A 6,000-nucleotide genomic window follows, 5' to 3' on the forward strand; every position below is an offset into this window, starting at 1 on the left:
AGTTAAAAGTTATGGTGTTGTATGTTTGTTACAAAATATCTCAAACCATTTTAGATATTTATAAAAATACGCAAATAAATTATTTTGCAATAACAATTTGAACAATTAATGAAGCTAATCTGATAATTTTGGATAATTTGATTATTCTGATTATCTACAGCTTGTTTATTTAACAAAATCTATAGAAAAGTTTCACCAAAATTATTTATATTTTTATAGGCCAAGAGAATCTCAACAATAAATTTTAGAAGTCTGTCACTTTAAAAAGCAAAATAAATCATACTTTTTATTATGAAACAGGGTAGAATAACGGAAGAATAGACTGTGTTTTTTGTTGAAATGATTTATTCGTTTTGCAGAAAAAATCATACATTATACGAAAAACATAATAATCTAACTACACAATTAAAATATTAATGTTTCATTTGGTTTGATGTTTAAGTTTCAGTTTGTTAGAGTTGATTGGTTTGATTGATAGCAAGCATTTTGGGCAGGAGTAGGTTAATGGAGTTGGTGGGTTTCCAGTTTCAGCTTACTGGGCTCTTTTGGGGACTTACAAAATTGAGGAAAAGTCAAAATTGTAAGGCAGTCTTATAATAAAAAAGACTACAAAGGTTCTTGCCAAAAATTTCTTAAAATTCACTATAAGTGACTCGCTCCTTGACAGGCGAGTAGAGGGTACCCCATAAATTTATGTAGGAGTCTCCAACAGAATAAAAGGGTAACATTTCCCTTTTTCACACCCTATATAGATTGTAATAGATCACAAACAATTGCAGGCGCGCGGGAAAAGCACAGGGTTAACACAGGTGTATAGAATGGGGTGATGGAAGTGTGGAGGGGAGGAAGGTTGGTGAGGAGGTGAGCATCTGGCCGGTTAACTTGGCTTGGCTTGGTGTTATATTACCAAACAATGTTTCCAAGAAAGTAACAAAGAATATCAAAAAAATCTTGAATCAATGAAGCAGGAAAAAAAAAAAAATTCAGGCAGACAGAAAAAAAAACTGTTTCTTCTTCTCCAGTGATGGCAAAAATCGTCAGTGCCCAATTACCAACATTTTCTTCAAAGCATCTATCGGAAAACTGTGAAGATTTTGTTATTATATACATAACAAAGAATATTGACACATATAGTGTGCGTATTGGTTAGAGCACCACACATGGTGCGTGTTACTCCTTTCGCATCCTATAGAAGACGTACAGAAGAATAGACAAACAAAGTATGTTATACTGTGATTTTGACGATTAAGTGTATTAATATTAATTAATTCACCTGTTTGTATTTGATTTAAGCCGCTTAAAACTGCTTTGAAGACCGATAAGCTTACTGAAAAATTAAGGTTACAAAAACAAACTCCTTGAATTTATTACTTCTACTTTTGGTTTGGTTAAGAAAAGATTAGAAAAGCTCCATTGGAATAATATGTCACAGAAATAGTATCCTAAATCATTGGAGCTCCCTTAGTAATTTTTCAAAATTTTCAGGTGGTGGGGGGTTTTAGTGGTTTGAATAGGTTTTAGTGACATTACCAGCTTTGCTACTTAACCCATTAGTGCCCAACTGGGTTTTAAAGCCCGGTTCCAGAAAATCACAAAAATAACCGGTTTCCAGCTTCATAATTGCATCATTCTCAGTATGAATCCCCCCTCTACTACCCTGGCTTTCATTTCCCCCTGGAGCAGGCAGTTTTGCTTACTTCCGTTTGCGGGTATAGCTCAACAAAATTTGAAAATCATGAAAATTTAGGTAAATTCAAAATACCCCTTCTAACTTTTTTGTTTTTATAGTAAAGTCGCTGATTTTTTTTGTGAAATCTAAAGTTTATTGACAAGTACATCTATTTGTGAATTCGTTTTATTCAAATTATTATTTTTTATATGATTTTTTTATCGTTTTTTTTACGCCCTATTATGACCCGGTTCGGCATGGCCATAAATGCCCGACAGTTTTAAAACCCTGCTCGGTTTTGGTTTTATTACACGGTTTTGACTTTCCAACCATTAAATATTTTTTTATGATTTATTATTCTTGAGCCACCCTAATCAGTATACCCTAGTAATCTCTATATGTGTCACCCAATATTTTTATGCTCTTTTTCTGATATGTAACACCCAAATTTTATATATTCTTTTTTTGTAGTGTGTGTGTTTTAAAATTTCGAGAAACGGTTTTTTTAACCGAAAAGGATGGTACCTATAGCCAAAACACTAAATGTGATATAAATCGTTTCGTATATTACTTGTAGCTCTATAGATTACATGAGGTTATGTAGTTTTCAATTACGGATCGTATCGTAGTATTAGAAACTGTTCATCTCACTTTGGGCGTTCAAAAATTACATTTTTCATTTTTTGTCGAAAAAAACGGGTTTTTACTACAAAACCGGGTATTAATACTGAGGGAAACCGCCCAAAACGGGTCATAATTGCCGGTGGGCATTTATGGCCATGCTGAACCGGTTTTTTTTTGCAACTTTCCTGTGCACGCCACTAGAGCAAAACAAAAAAAATACGTTTTCCGTTTTTACCATTATAAAGCTTCCCTGAGATTTTCAGCTCGATCGGCCCATAAAAGTGGCGCTCGGCACTAATGGATTAAGCAAGAATTTTCTGCAGACGTGGAGGAACACCACTTGATGTGTGTGATTGCATTTCTTTTCAATTTAAGATCATGTAAAAGACGTTTAGGTGCATTAAAAGACACATTCTAGGACCTGTTAAACTTCAGAGCTTTAGTTGACATTTATTTAACTGAAACTAGGTGGAAAGATCGCCAGAGAGAGAGAGGGGACAAGTGGCTGTTTAGTGCAGTCCCCAAAGTTTTTTACAACGTTTTCTTATTTGTTGGCTTAACAACTTTGGGCACTGTAAGTTAATTTTGATTGGATGGTTCATTTAGTTGAGTGTCCTAACGTTTTAACCAATAATTATAATCTATCGAATGGGTATTTTGTGTATCATTATTTGGGATGTATTTCAATTTATAACAATTGTCTTATCCCTTTAGATCCCTCATTCTAGGACCCCTGCTAATCTTTGAAGCTTTAGTTGACATTTTATTTACCTGCACCCTAAGAGGGAAGATAGCACTCATATTTTTTGTTTAGTAGGAGTATTAATTCTCACGTGGCTATATATCTAAAGACATGTCGCAACCCTCTCCAAAAATGAGCAAAAACCCTTTCAATAACCAAAGCAAAACTTCTTTGAAAATTGTAGAGGTTCTGCAAGAAATAGGAGAACAAACATACAGATAAACGCATACTATAGTATATAAGATTGGTCAAATTAAAATTTTATCGACATGAAGATTTAGGATTTAATATTACCCATATTTAATTTTATTTAATGTTTAGCAATCATTAAGTCTTTCTTTCTATTATTAAGATTGCTCATTAAAATGTACTGAATGCATTATTAGTTATTTATCCCATCGTAATAAAAACAGCTTTTCACGGATATGAAAATAAAAAAAATTAAGATTAAAACCCGTTTTGTTAGCCCCGACAAACAAAACTTGAATTAATTTTATTATTTTAATTTTATTATGGAAAATTGTCTGTAATACGATGTTATACATGATTATTCAGTATGGCTGAGAGCCAGTTATAATTCAGCGTAAATTAATCTGCTTCGAAGCCATACTAGAATATTAATTATCTCTGTTTCTATCATATATGAAAAGTATGGAATGCATACTGCTAGTTTTTGTAGGGGTTACTGAGATCTTAAGCTTTATTTAGAGGGTCGGACAGACAACCTATTGTATAAAGTATTAAATGTTTTTGTCTGTAGCGAAGGATCTCGCTAACTGCTAAACCGATAAAGTTCTCCTCTACAATAAAGCTTCTTATAGGTCCAGGGAAGGTTTTTAACTATTTTTTTGGGGGGGAGGGAAGGGGGGGAGGGGGTTCTCACATATAAATTGCCCCTAGAGGCTTTTAGGGGGCGTAGCCGCTAGTATGTACATACATTGTTTTTTTCTAACATTGTTATAAGTGTCATTCACTTAAAATGATCCTTTTTTGTCAATTTTCTCATAAACCATACAAAAAAAACTTTCTAAAACTTATCTTGGTAAAATAAATGTTTTCGATATATCAGAGTATTCAAAAGTATATTTGTTAAAGTGCTTAGACCAACAAAGTAACAGAGAAACAAGGATGAAAAATATCTTTAAAGCGGAGCATTTTAATACACCATGCATTTACCTATCCAGTATTTTAAAGATTTTAAAGGTCAATTTTCATAATTTCATAAAATTAGCTTTACATAAATATTATGTCAGCGATTACTACTCTACTATCATTAAAAACTTGATAGATAATTTATATCAGACATTTTCAGGAAGGGAGGAACATCATACTGTTTAGAACACTAGTCCCCAATGTTTTAAGATAACGTTTTCTTATTTGTTGGCTCAACAATCTCTGGGACTTTTATTATATTGTGATCGGTTGGTTCATTAAATTGAGTGTCAAAACGTTTCAACCACTAATTATAATCTAAAGAAGGGGTAATTTTGTGTATCATCATTGGGGATTTCATTAATTCATCGACCAGTGTCTTATCCTTTTAGATCCATGGCCATTTCGACATAAACCATAAAGAATACGTGTCAACTAAATACTGCCAGCTTTGACTGGAATAAATAGGAAAACATGAAGCTTCCTGTAATAGGAAAATTGAATCTATTTACAAAAGTAAATAAGAATAAAGACAAACCAAAAGAACAATTATAGAGTAGACTGCGCTGATGTATAAAAACTTAAGTAGCTAATCCTCTGTTAAATCCTGAGATGGTGGCTAAAGTCATGTCTTGTAAAGTACATTTTATTGCAATAGAATACCCGCCCCCCTAAAAATATGATTTAAATCTGCTGGAATTAATCCAGTACTGAGCAATACTAAAAATCATGTATCGAATTTTTCACTTAAATCGCAATACTGCTTATTAATTGCGTAGAATACACAAAATCACAAAGTAAATCCAAAACAAAGATCACAAAGCCGTCTAACAGCAAATATTATAGTATATCATAACATTGGAGAATCTACTCAAAAAATTATCTTCTTTATTTCACAGAATCTGAGAAATTTCTATTATGTAACTTATTCACCTCCTAACGGACGAAAATAACCCAATTAGAGAGTAGCAATGCAACTTTGAATTAGGATAGAAATATAGGGGTTTCATATGGGTGGTTCTTTCGTATATGGAAAATTTCCTTTCTTACAAAGACAAATATTATGGAAATCAATGATAAAAACAAATGAAGTTTTATGCTTCCAGAGAAAATAAATACACTTGTATATTGTATTTATCACTGAGTTTTGTTTGAAAGGAAGCTCGAACCCTTTAAAAAAATAAAGGAAGAATTTGAATAGTTGTTGTTGTTGCTACTTTATTCTTGACCGTTAATCCGCAAAGCGTTAATTAGTAAACAAAAAGGATTTATTAAATATGGAGACAACAATATCATACTGAGAAATAGTTTGATGAGTTAGAATATCGACCCAGCCTGCGTCATAATTACGGATATTGGTTTCTTAGTACTTTAACCCTTACAGATCGGACCCCAATTCCCACATTAATAGATCGGGGGGTGGGGGGGGGGGGGGGCTCTAAGAGCCCCTCCCTCTATATCGGCTCCTGTTACAGATAAAAATTTTTGTTGGTGGTTCATGTGTATTTTTTTAGAGAAAATTACTTTTTCTAGTCATAGCGGTCAGACCGCTCCTTAGCCGCTTTTTAGCGGCCAGCCGCTAAATTTTAAAACAGCTGTAGAGCGGCCAATTTTGCAGCTAGGATGACCAAATTTTAGGACAAACTTTTATTTTTCATAACAAAAAAATTACTTGTTCTGGTCATCACCGAAAAACGGCAAATAACGGAAACCTCTATTTTCGGCGGTTACGGCGGTAAAACGGGGGTTGGCGGCGCCAATTTATCTGTTTATTGTTGCTCAAGGATTTACCAAAAAATTTATAGGTCTCTAG

The sequence above is a fragment of the Acartia tonsa genome, chromosome 6, assembly GCF_053477335.1.
Source record: "Acartia tonsa isolate MP-2025a chromosome 6, ASM5347733v1, whole genome shotgun sequence".
Taxonomy (NCBI): Eukaryota; Metazoa; Arthropoda; class Copepoda; order Calanoida; family Acartiidae; genus Acartia; species Acartia tonsa.